Source organism: Salvia splendens, chromosome 10 (genome assembly GCF_004379255.2).
Source record: "Salvia splendens isolate huo1 chromosome 10, SspV2, whole genome shotgun sequence".
Lineage (NCBI taxonomy): Eukaryota > Viridiplantae > Streptophyta > Magnoliopsida > Lamiales > Lamiaceae > Salvia > Salvia splendens.
In genome coordinates, this window is record NC_056041.1 from 13,919,559 (window position 1) to 13,933,183 (window position 13,625).

The 13,625-nt window shown below is 39.5% G+C and overlaps 1 long non-coding RNA gene and 1 pseudogene across 2 annotated transcripts; both read right to left on the reverse strand.

Annotated features, from left to right (window-relative positions):
* Window positions 1-5,317: 5,317 nt before the first annotated feature.
* LOC121750305 lies at window positions 5,318-10,108 on the reverse strand (annotated as a pseudogene).
* Window positions 10,109-11,104: 996 nt separating this feature from the next.
* LOC121750307 lies at window positions 11,105-13,376 on the reverse strand. Of its 2 annotated transcripts, XR_006039850.1 has the most exons (6): window positions 12,717-13,376; window positions 12,086-12,543; window positions 11,959-12,009; window positions 11,629-11,750; window positions 11,509-11,552; window positions 11,105-11,435 (listed from the first exon to the last, which is right to left on the reverse strand). It is a non-coding gene; the product is annotated as an uncharacterized LOC121750307 (long non-coding RNA). The 2 variants fall into 2 exon arrangements; XR_006039851.1 differs by having other exon boundaries at window positions 11,522-11,750.
* Window positions 13,377-13,625: the final 249 nt, after the last annotated feature.

A 13,625-nucleotide genomic window follows, 5' to 3' on the forward strand; every position in this document is an offset into this window, starting at 1 on the left:
CAGTTTGATGTGGACTTGATGGAGTTGAGACTTGTTTAGAGTCAGTCATCTGAAACTTACTCAACATCTTTCTGACATAGCTGTGTTGTATCAGCCATAAGCTTCCTTTTGCTCTATCTCTTATGATGTCCATCCCAAGTATCCTTTCGCATTTCCAAGTCTTTCATTTCAAAAGCTGCCTCAAGCTCCACCTTGACTTGAGCAATCTCTGATTTGCTTGGTCCTGCCACAAGCATATTCATCTACTAATAGTAGCAGGTATGCGATTGGTTTACTTCCTTGTATCTGATATATACACAACTGTCGAATGATGATGACTTCCTAAATCCATCTTAATCATCTGCTCATCGAATTTAAGGTACCACTGTCGGCTGCTTTGCTTCAGCCCATAGATGCTCCTTTTAAGAAGACAAACTTTATCTTCATCTCCGGGTTTGACAAAGCCTTGTGGCTGTTCCATATATATAACTTCCTCTAATTCCCCATGCAAGAAGGCAGTTTTTACGTCTGCAGCTGTTGCAATTCCCAATTCCGATGGCCACTATTGCCAACAATATTCGGATAGAGCTATGCTTTACAACCGGGAAAATACCTCATTGTAGTCAATCCCCTCCTCTTGCGTGAAACCTCTTGCCACAAGCCTTGCTTTGAACCTAATAGAGTCATTCTGTGAGGCCTCCACCTTCCTCTTGTATATCCACTTGCAACTAATGGGCCTCTGTTGGATCATGGATCTCAAACCAAAAACCAAGTTTTATTTTTAGCAGTGACTCTATTTCCTCATTCATTGCAGTAATCCATTTCTGTCTATCCCTGCTTCCAATAGCCTCTTTGTAGTTGCTCGGTTCATTCAACTCCAGCTCTTCTGCAATGCAAAGAGCATAATATACAAAATCTGCATCTCTGAACCTTGCAGGTGGTCTGACCTCCCTTCTAGTTCTATCTCTTGCTAGCAAGTAACCATCATCATTACCTTGGTTACCAACTGAGGGTGGAGGATACTCAGGTTGTGGGCCTGATGAACTGCCATGATCACTTGAATCTGCTGAGTTGTGTTCATAATCAGCACCTATCACGGTATCCTGATCACTCTTATCACCAAGATCATCCTGATCACTTTTATCACCAAGATCATGGTTTATGGTCAGACTTCACACTCTGACCTTGTGACTCCGGGACTGAAGCTGGCATCTTTGTACGGCATCTCCAATTCATTGAAACAACATCTCGGCTGATAATAATCTTTTGGTTCCCCACTTCTGTACTCCATAATCTGTAGGCCTTGACTCCAGTTTGATATCCCAGAAAAATGCACTTTAAGGCCCTCGGCTCCAGCTTCCCTTGCCTAATATGTGCATATGCCCTGCACCCAAAGGTTTTCAAGTTTCTGTAACTGCCATGACTGCCATACCATCTGTTGTCGGGAGTATCATGGCTGATAGCTGAACTAGGACATTTATTTATCATCTTTGCAGCCGTTGAAACTGCCTTCTGCCCAGAACCTCTTTGGAACACCAGATGTGATCAACCTACACCTAACCCTTTCCAACAAGGTTCTGTTCATTCGTTCCGCTGTCCCATTTTGCTGCGGATTCCCAGGTGCGGTCCTGTGCCTTTTAATCCCATATTTCTTGCAATAGTTCTCAAACTCTCTTGATAAAAATTCCAAGCCGTTGTCCGTTCTAAGGCACCTCAGACCATGCCCCTTTTCCACCTTCACAGCTTCATGCCAACTCCTAAACTTTTCAAATGCCTCTGATTTTTCCTTGAGAATATACACCCAAACTTTCCTACTGAAATCATCAATAATGGCTCAAGAAATACCTCCCCCCTCCTATCGAGTTGGTTGAACATGGCCCCCACAGATCACTGTGGCAATAATCAAGAGGCTTACTCGAGGTGTGTTACCTGTTTGGTATGGGAGCTTCTTTCCTTTTCCAAGCTGGCATGATTCGCACATCTTCGAGTATTCAGGATCGACTCCTTGGATTAGCCCCTTGCGAGCTAACTCCTTCATCCCTCTCTGTCCCACATGACCAAGCCGGTTATGCCAAGTTCATAATCACTGCTCTCTGACACGAGTGCGCTTCCTTGGATGGTCTCAGCATCCAAATAATACAAGCTATTTTTTCTTATAGCTCTCATGATGATGTCCTTCCCGTTCAGTACTTTCATACAGCCATGTGATGACTCAAATGAATACCCCTTTAATTCCAACGTTCCCAAAGAGATTAAGTTTCTCTTTATATCAGGGATGTATCTAACTCCAGTCAAAAGCTTAACCGAACTATCATGAATCTTGAATCTAATATTACCAATTCCATGTACCTTGCATACCTGATTATTCCCCAAAAGGACTGTGCCAGTAGCTTCCTTAAGATTCTCAAACCATGCCCTATGTGAGCAAATGTGAAACGAGCAGCCGGAATCCATTATCCAAGATTCTGCTATTTCTTTGCCAACCACGTTCAAAGCTTGAGCTGGCTCCATTTCCTCCGCACAATCAGCAGTGCTAGAATTCCCATTCTCTTCAGCTTGCTTTCTTTTGAATGCGTAGCAATTCTTCTTGAGATGACCAGGCTTTGCCACACCAATGACATTTCCTGGTTTCTTTGTCACTGTCAAGAGATTTTTGCCCCTGCATCTTGGGTTTGCCAGCTCCATCCTTGCCCTTGGATTGCTTCTTTCCCTTGTACTTCTTAATATTCAGAGCCCTCAGCTGCACTGTCACGGCTCGTGCTTGCTGCTGAGCTTGATACCTTCTGCAACTCCCTAGCCTTCAAGGCACATTGCACTTCCTCGAGGGTAATTGTTTTCTCCCTCCCATACAACATGGCGTCTTTGAGGTGATCGAATGATCTTGGTAGCGCATTGAGAAGCAGGATGGCCTTATCTTCAGCATCAAGAATTACATCGATGTTTTCAAGGTCATCGATCGCTTTATTGAATTCATCGAGCTGCTCCTCTATAGCTTTCCCTTCTTGGAATTTATAGGAATACAATCTTTGTTTCATATAGAGGCGGTTGGCAAGAGACTTCACCATGTAGAGATGCTCGAGTTTATCCCAAATTCCAGCAGCTGTAGTCCTCCTTTGACACTTCCCTGAGCACTTTATCGCCCAAGCACAGAACAATGGCACTATGTGCCTTCTCAAACATCTCCTTTTTCTTGAGAGTCTGCTTCGGATCCTCTCCATCGGCGACCTCTGGCGTCTTGGACTTGATCGCCTCAGCTAGCCCTTGCTGAATCAATAAGGCCTTCATCTTATCCGCCAAAGCCCAAAATCATTCCGGCCTGTGAACTTCTCCGCTTCGATCCTCGGCGTCGTCATCGAAATCCTTCCCACAGACGGCGCCAATTTGTTGTGCAAATCGAATGAACAAATGATGGTAGACGACGCGAGGAGATTACGTGGTTCAATCTCTTTCGAGATCTACATCCACGGACGAAAATGGAGTTGTTCTTATTCAATCACCAACTAAAGATCAGAGATACAATTACAACTGAACTCTCTAAACTAATCTCTCTCAATCGAAACTATCTTGCTCGAGTGAATTGCTTCTTGGATCAGCTATGTGTTGTGTGTATTGTGTGTATCTCTCGCCCTCTCTCTCTTTCTGTTATACAACATATATACACAGTTTCCAGAACTAGCATTTGGGGTAAAACCGTCTATCTAACCCGAGCTTCTTCTTGAGTTGGGCTGAGCTGGGCCAGAGAGAGTAATCTGATGTGGGCCTGGGCTCAGTTTCTTCAAGCCTTACTGCAATGCAGCTACACCACTTCAAGCAATGTCGCCTGCACCGCAGCGGCGGCATTCCGTCTTCCCGGCGAGCAGCAGCGGTTGGACGGCGGCAATGACCGGACGATGATGATGAATCGGTGGCTGACCGCAGCCTGCTGTGATCGAACCCAACGGCGACGGCACCGGTGCAGTGAGACGACGAGCAACACTGAAAAGAGAGGCGGCGACGGCAGCAGCAATTATATGCTGATTTCTCCCGAAGGGCAGCAACGATGGTGTCCGGAGAAGGTGAGACGACATGAGTTACACCGGTGACCAGGATTTGAGAGTTTTCGACGGGAAATTGGGAAACTTGAATTTGGGGAGAAATCCTCTAATTAGGAATTGTTCTCAGTGATGTAAAATTTGGGGAGTGAGGGGAATGTTTGAGAGAGAGACCGAATGGTTCTGGAATGGAGTAGATGTGGGGTTTTTTTTCTTCTTGGGCCTCTCTTTCTTTTTTTCTTTTGTTTGGGCCACACTTTTTTTTTAAATGGAGGTTTTATTTAAAGTTTGGGGCTTTTATTTTAATTGGGGTTCTTAATTAAACTGGAGATATAAGGTGGAGGAATGATTAGAGGTTGGGCCGATAATTTAATCGTAAAGAATGATTTAATTTAATTGTGGAGAAGTGTTTAATTAATTTCCGGAATATTTCCAAAGCCGAGATGAATATAATTACGATGGGAATTTATTGTGATATGTTAATTGTGCACTTAAATAATTATTGGAAGTTTATTCCGACGTCATGGAAAAATGCGAGGAGCCAACGGAGGAAAGAATGGGCATAAGCGGTCGACCGGCGTCGCACGCGACGCCTTGGGCGGCCGCCGAATAATAGAAAATGCACGAAAACCGAGAAAAAAAATTAAAAGATTTTAATTAGAGTGCATGCATTCTAAATACCTTTATTACCGAGAATTGATGTGAACTTCATGTATTTTTCCGAAAAGGTGGTTCGCACGCACGCTAAAAGTCGGAACGAGGAACTATTTACGAAAATCCTAAGCTTTTGAGGTGGGCTTTATTACTTAAACTCCTTTATTTGAAATGATATGTTATGGTGAAATAAGAGTGGTTTTAAATAGTATGTCATGCCGTATTTTATGTTTTGAATTGCCTATCTGATTGTCTACTAGGATAATGTCCTACTAGACTTTGATGGTTAACGAATTCGGGTCTGACCAGGGAGTAAGTCCCTACTCGGACTAGTGCACTGATGGGGATCGTGAGCCGTCCCTTGGGTCGGCCGGTTCAGTGATCGAGTTTATGGCCACATTCTCGTTTCACATGATGGTTCAGATATGGTATATGATGGAGGATGATGATTACCTATAGGCATAATTTTATTTAAGGAATGATTTAGTGTTTCTCGGCCTTTTAAAGTAAAACCCGAGTTTCACTCAATGATGGCTTGACATAACTTGATGGATAAATGTATTTCGGGCATGAGTTCACTGGGTGTATCAAGTACTCAGCCCCTGCATATGTTTTCCCTATGTGCAGGTTGAGCATGGACAGGAGGCGGAGGATGTTGAGCGATGAGCCAAGAATTGTATTCAATAACTGTTCTGGTTACTACCGTGTCCTCATACATAGTAGTAGTCAAACTCTCAATTGCTTCCGCTACTCTACGTTTTAAGAATTTCTTTTATTTCTTTTGGATTGTCAAACTATGTCATTCACGTTATGTACTTTCGGGATTTGAAACCTTGGTTTGATAAATAAAATTTCATCTTTGATCGATATGTTGTATTACCTTGATTGCTACCCCTTCTTCCCCGTTTCGTAATTCCCCCACTAGTCACAATTTCCCGTGCTTCCTATCCTTAGGAAGTGCGGTTGTGACAAAAATGATCCTCTTCCACCACCACCAGAAAACCTGCCGCCTCCTCTCCTCCCTGAGAAGGCGCCTCGGCCACCACCGCCACCACCAATTCTTCCTCTTAATGGCTCTCTTTCTTGCAAATCTAGCAATAATGTCACCACTTGCAAGCTAACACCAGGCGCATTCCCCTCCCCTGCAAGCCCATCAATGTAAGAAAACGTAAGATTTTAGGACTACAACGAGATCGCATGTTAACCAAATTTCAAACACAAACTAACCTGCAAGGAATGTATCAAGATCTTCGGTAGCTACATCAAATACAGCACCCTTCCCGTATGCAGTCAATGAAAGACCCTGAATAGATTCAACCTTATCTTCGGGTACAAACCTCCTCAGCGCTCCATAAACATACCTGACAAGAGATCACACAGTCAGCAAAAGAAAACGAACGGTTTAACAACATAAAATATTTTTCAATTACTCACGAAAGTGAGAAAATGGGCCTTCCACACTCGAGCAGTAGAGTAACATGGTTCTCCAATGAAGTGAGAAGTGATCGACTCTTGATTTCGGTATAACCCTGTAAAACACGGATAAGTTTGTCTTGCAGGTTTACCAAACTAAAATTTGTTTAGTACAAGGAGTAGACTTACGGCACCATTGGCCAAAGCTTTAGCAAGTAGGTCTGTTGGGGTTAAATCAGATGAGTTGAGTAGTTCTTCAGAAGCAGCTTTGAATACCGGAATCACACTGCGAAAAAATTACAGTTAGAAACTATGGAGCTATCATACTATTGTTTAGATAACTACGTTGCATAAGGGAAATACCTATCAGAAATCTCATTGATTTTTTCTACAGCTTCAACACCAGCTGATTTAGCTATATCAGATGGCTGTGGAGCACTTATACGTTCAAATTTCACGCCTGATTCTCTTTCTATTCTAGCAAAATTAGACTTCCTAGGATCATAAAGCATCACAGCGACACCACTTTTCCCTGGAAAAAGGCATTAAATTGATCAACAAAACTCCAGCAACACATAGTAAGAATCAAAATATTACCAACTTACCAGCTGCTCTTCCTGTTCTTCCAGACCGATGAATCTATGCCTCTACATCACGAGGCGGCTCACACTAAAAACAAAGACGTATTCTCATTTAATTGTCATGTGATGAACAACACATCAGCCAAACCAAAAAACAAGCTGATAAAATAGACCTGAATAATTAAGTGGACATCATCAATGTCTAATCCTCGTGCTGCTACATCTGTAGCCACAAGCGTAGAAAGTTTGCCTGATCTGAATGCTTTAAGAGTTAACTGCAAACATAAAGAGGCATTAATAAAAAAACGAAACCCGTACAAAATATGTGAAGGTCTTTTAGTACTTCATTAAGACTCCATCTTGGCAAGAATTGACCTCAGAGAAACATTGTTCTATGGTGACATTAAAAGCATCAATTAGGGCAACAACAAAGCATCACCAGAGAGAATAATATTGATATAATGAAACCAAAGATTGATTTATTCATAACATCAAAGCTTAATTTGTTCATTTTCTCCATCGCTCCAAAGAAATGAACAAAAGAACAAAACAAGCATTGGATTTTTTTCAAGTAAATTATGACATCAGTAACAAGTTTTGAGATATTAGAATCAAAATAAATGTATACAACAAAACAAATAATGTTACCATGGACTAAATAAGTCTATGCTCATTGGTGGTACTCACAAAAGGTGTGTAGCATAACACATCACATAAAAGATATGTAGCATAACATTCCTCATAATCAGAATATAACCAAAGAGTTCCTTACCGCACGGGTAGACTGTTGTATGTCACCATGCAACGCGCTTGCTCCGGGAAGCACATCAGATAGTGTGAAAACAGAATCCTTTGTCTCTGCAAAAATAATAGTGTATCCTACACTGGATTTGAAAAGAAAGAGTAAGCTTGAGTTTGATAACACATTAGCAAAAAGTAAAGGTAACAAATAAAGAATAATTTAGGAAAAGGATAAAGAAAAAAACAAACCTGCCATAACAGCTAATAATATCAGGAATGAGCTGAGCTCTGGCAGATGCGGTGCAGGGAAGGACAAAATGACTTACATTAGTGCTGGCTTTCATTTTCTCACTACCAACAAGGTCAACAGTTTTCTTGTCTGGTTTTAAAAATTTGGAAGATATATTATATCACATACAAAGTACTATTACTTAGAGAACAAAATTGACAGTCTACAACCAAATTCTAACTTGAGTAGACAGCATAGTTAAACTAGAAACATACTTGCTTGACCCAGGATGGCAAAGTGGCACTAAAAAGAAGTGTTTGAACCTTGCTAGAATCCTCAACCATGCCTTCATAAATGAATATAGGAAAACTTAGTTTAATTGGCCAATTTGCATTACTAACAAATACAAATAAGGACAAGATCACACCAAATTATGTTATGATCATACCAAGAATAAGTTCAACATCATCAACAAAACCCATCCTCAGTATTTCATCAGCTTCATCAAGCACTCGGAACTTTAAGGATTGAAAGTCAATATTTCCGCTCTCTAGGTGATCCTGTCAGATAATGTTTGTTAACACAATAATAAGCAGTTGTCCTCAACGAATAAAACAAATAAAAGGATAAAAACGGACACCACACCTTAATGCGACCAGGAGTGCCAACGACAATGTCAACACCTCTTTTCAATTGATTGAGCTGCGGTCCATAAGAAGACCCCCCATACAGGAGACAACAACTCATAGAGCTCCGCCGTAAACTTCGAAGTCGGCAGCCACCTAGAACACAGAATAACATGGTATAAAAAATATTAAAATAAAAAACATTGAGAAAGATATAACTAATGTCTTAAAGAGAACAAGAACACAGCTATACAAGAACGAAAAAAAAATGGTATGCAACCAGCTGTACAGCTGTACACCCAGCTGGTTGAGTACCCGTGCAGCCAACTCCCTCGTGGGCAAGAGAACAAGAACACTTGGTGCCTTTCCATATTCAGTCTTCCTCGATTCTTTAGCAGGACCATTTGTCAATGATTCTAATATAGGTAGCACAAAGGCCAACGTTTTCCCCTGATAGAGATTTCAAAGTCAAATTAGATATGTAAAATGAAGCAGTTGGCCTAACAGAACGCAGAAAAGTAAAAAAGAGTTGCACCATAACCAAATGGCTGGTTAGAAGCCAACAATCTGAAATGTGGTTACAATTACAACAACTTAACATAGCTACCATACATCTGTGACAGCAGTAACTAGTATATTTTGGCAATAACTTTGGACTATTGTGTCATTGTTGTGCTACAAAAGTTAAAAACTTTGGCACAATAGTAACTGGAAAGAGTATATGAAATTCCATCTAAACGTGAATAGAGCTAAATCGATACTTCATCTTATTAAAAAGGCCTTGGTGCCAAATTGGAAGACATAAATTTTGCTGCAGAGATTATCTAACAACCTACATTGCCATGGTTCAGATAAATGATCTATACCTAAGGTAAAATTCAGGAAAAGCATTAGCACAATAATAACAAAAATAGTACTACTACATTAATTAAAGGGGGGAAAGGTCGAGAACCCCAACCTGACCAGTGCGGGCCCTTCCAACCAAATCGGAACCACCGAGAATGGTATCAAATGTCATTGCCTAAATCTGGAACAGCGCCTCAATTCCCTTGGCCTTCAAAGCCTCCCTAAGCGGCGCCGAAATTCGGAAATTGGATACAGCATTAGGATTCTCCTCTTTTTCGTCCTCCTCCATAAATTTCATCGTCTTCTTCTTCATCTCGGAGGTGTTTTCACTCCTCCCTTCCTCATTGCCGTCGATTTCCAAAGCCTTCCGCTTCTTTTCCTTTTTACTAATTTTGACAGGGCTGTCGGAATTAGAATCGTCGAGGTCAGTCAATTTGGCCTTTTTGCTCGACTTCTTTTCCTTTTTGAGCTTTTTCTCAGCTGAATTGTTTTCCTCCACCTCCATCCCCGCAACTCCGGAGTTCTTCTTATCGGCGGATTGAGCTTCCGCGATAGCAACGGAAGGCATCTCGATGAATTGATTTGATATATAATGAGTATATGTAGTGATTAGGAAAATGTGAGGCTTTGTGCTGTTTTGCTCTGCTGCCGCAACACGAGTTGAAGGCAGTTGGATGCAGGGAACAGCGGAGTGGAGAGAGGGATGCAGATATGATAGGCACTGGGGAGGAGTGGAGTAGGGGATGGTGTAGGAAAAGTATTCGGTGATCCCAACTGATATATAGGTTATTAATTTTGATCAACGATTTAATTTGCATTACCAATTTAAATGTCGGCCGTCGGATTTTGGGCAATAAATTAGTGGTTTACAGGTCTCCCCTAAGGGGTGGGTAGGTACGGTATACCTTACCGAAACTATTATACCGTATACCTTACCGTAAATACGGTATGCAAAAAAAATCATACATTTTCGGTATACCGAACGAATTTCCATACCGATACCGTACCTCATTTTCGGTATACCATACCGAAGTTCGGTATACCTGACTTTCAACATCAATTAAAATAGAAAATTAGAGTTTTTAGAATATTATTTATATTTTATAATTTTAAAAATAAATTAAATATAATTTATTCATAATTATATTTATATTTCACAATAGATTTTATAATTTAAAAATATATAAAATATATTTTATATATAATTGTGTTTATATTTTTGTGGTATATACCGTAAACTACGGTATATACCTTAATTTAAGGTATATACCGAATTTCGGTATGCAGCGGTATACCGCGGTATTTGAAAATCCATACCGTTACCTTACCGAAATTTTTCGATAAGGTATCATACCGTACCGAAAGTCACTTTAACAATATGTATACTTAATACGAAAAAATCAGTAATATAAAATACTTTCAATATTATGACCACTTTAACAATATGTATACTTAATACGAAAGTCACGGTATACCAAAAATTCGATATTTTCGATATTTTTCGGTACGATAAGGCCGGTATTTCGGTATTTCGGTATTTTCCCCCAACCCTACTTCCGATAAATAAACTAGTATCATCACCCGTGCTATGCACGGTCCTTATGATTTTCACTTGCTGAATACAAATTTGAAATAATTAAATAGAAATAAAATAAAATATTATTATATACACTTCACAAAAAAAATGTACTTCTCTTATCCCACTCTTAATGAAACATTTCCTATTCGGCACGAGATTATATACATTTTTATTTTGTGAATTAATAGCGGAGAAGGAATAATGTAACATAGAGGATAAAGTGAAGGTATTGATATTGCATTAACTTGAGTAAGAGATCAAAAAAGGAAAATGTGTTGCTTATAGTATTAGGACAGAGGGAGTGCATATTAAAACTTTAGTATAGAACTAAAAAAATGTTTCAATAATTTAAAAACAAAAAAATGCTAATTATAATATTTTTAAATTTCAAATAAAAACATAAAAATCCACTTTAACAATATGTATACTTAATACGAAAAAATCAGTAATATAAAATACTTTCAATATTATGACCACCCAAGAGGCCAAGACTTCTCCCTAATAAAACGATAATACACTTCATGATATAAAATGGAAAGAAATAACGAAGTATTCCCTCCATTCAACATTACTCGAGTGTTCCATCCATGCTCTCTCCTACTTTCCTCTCATTTCTCTCTCTTATTTTATTCCATCAGCATAAACAACGTAGTGATGATTTCAATGACCAGAATGAACAGGAAGAATAAGCACTGTACCTTCTTCTTGGCTGCCTGAAACAGGGATCTTACGCGGCGAGCACCAACATCCACAAACCTATCATGGGAAAAAGATTGGTAAATTTTCTACCCAAGTATGGGGATATTTGATATTGAAAATTCTTACTAACATCTTGGACATACAAAATCCATATCACTGCTAGCCAATTAGAAACTGAAAATATTAAAAAGTTGCTTAGATCATTAGCCTTGAGGCTATAAAGATGAATCTGCACAAGATAATATATTACTATTAATCATTATGTTATCGTGAGAGAGAAGATAAACGCCACTGCTTTCACAAGTCCTGACATTTCTTCAAACTCAGAGCCTGCTCGGTAAAAGAAAGGTACCCCGCCTCTCCAGCTATAGCCTTCAAGTTACAGGAAACATAATAATTAGAAAAGAATAATATCAGTCATACGCAGAGTCCTTCACTGGGAGGGTACTTTTTGTTGCTTGGTAGCAGGACGATTTGAAGAGTAACAGATATTTCATCACTGGGAGGGTACTTTTTGTTGCTTGGTAGCAGGACGATTCGAAGAGTAACAGATATTTCATCACGATATAGACTGGCATACCTTGGCAAGTAGAGTTTTCCCAGTTCCAGGAGATCCGGTCAGAAGAATTCCCTGAAATTCAAAGGCCTCTTAAAGGACAAAGCGATGAATATGAGATTGAAGAGATTTTTTTTTTCAAATGACAAACCTTCGGTAATTTCCCTCCTAAACGAGTGAACTTTGAAGGATTTCTTAGCTACTCCACAACTTCCTCGAGCTCTTCTTTAGCATCATCACATCCTTTAACGTCTTTAAATGTCTTAACATTTTGCCACAGTACTTTTTAAAAGTTATAATGTGCTTTATATCAAATAAAAAGCAGTTTTACACTTGTCAAATAAACCATTCAGCTAACCAACTAAAGTAAAAACGCGAGCTTCAATGCAATATTTTATCAAACAAACAATTCACTTATGATAATATGCTACGAAAAAATTGAATAGCCGGAGCCACATGAATGTAATTAATCCAGAAAGACTTACATTTTCTGGCATTATTTCTTTATTCAAATCTTTTGGGGCATAAGAGGAACTAGAACCGACTCCAGGAGTTCCTATCCCACCTAAGCCGCCAATATACTTCTGAAGTGCAGCTGCACCCATTATCCTTAATAAACACAAATATATCAATGTCTGAGGAATAAGAGTAAGACAAATACTATCTAAGTTCTACACTTTATCATATCGACCTTTTCATTCAACAAAGTGAACCAGAAACAAGCAATGACATCAAAAGACATCAATTTGAATTTCGTATTGAAGTGAAAGTAAAGTTCATACCAGACAAGACCAACAGCAACAGTGAACACAATAGTTGATATAACTTCTTGTGCAAAACGGGATGATCTGCTTGACATTTTCGGGTCCACCTGCAGTTCAAAAGAAGGTGTTAATAGTTTTTAAAAAAAGTCTCCTTCTGACGTACCACCATAACATGTAACGGCTGTTTGTCGGACACCCCAGGGTTAGCGAAAGGCTCATCCTCATTCTCTGATGCTCGCTGTTTTAGCTCTTGCAACTATGCAAAATATTCAATAGTTAGTCCAAGACACTAGAATTGTGAGCAAAAAACAATGTTTCAAGGGACATTCTACAAACTACGAAGAATTGTGTTTGTTTAGCAACAATGTAACTTCAAATAGTTCAGTAAACTTTTAAGATCTTTTTTTGTCTGAAAAATACATTCCACAAACAAGATAATAAATTGGCACATGCTTTCCCCATAAAAACCCAACATCAATCAACATTAATTGTTCTTGTCTCCTGATCCTACTGTATCTTGGCATTCTCCCAAATTAACATTAAAACATCCATGTGGAGAAGAATATGAGATTGTTTCCTAATTCAAACTATTGAGAAAGGAACTAGCAATGACGAAAACTATCTTGGCCACTCTAAACAACTTACTTCATGATATATCATGTGCTACAAAGTTAAAGACGCGTACCAGAAACGGAAGACTAGAAGGTTTTCCAGATTGCTCATTGGGCAAGTACTCAGCAATGGCATCAGTGGAAACTAGTGCTCGGAGATACTCTGCTACTCCTCTGCTGTCTACCGCATGCGCCGTCTCTTCAAAATGCTGGATGACAGCCTCCGGACTACAGAAAGAAAAATAGACGACATCGTTTAACGCACATTGCATATGATTTCACAGCTGTTAGTATATCTATATGATAAACAATTTAG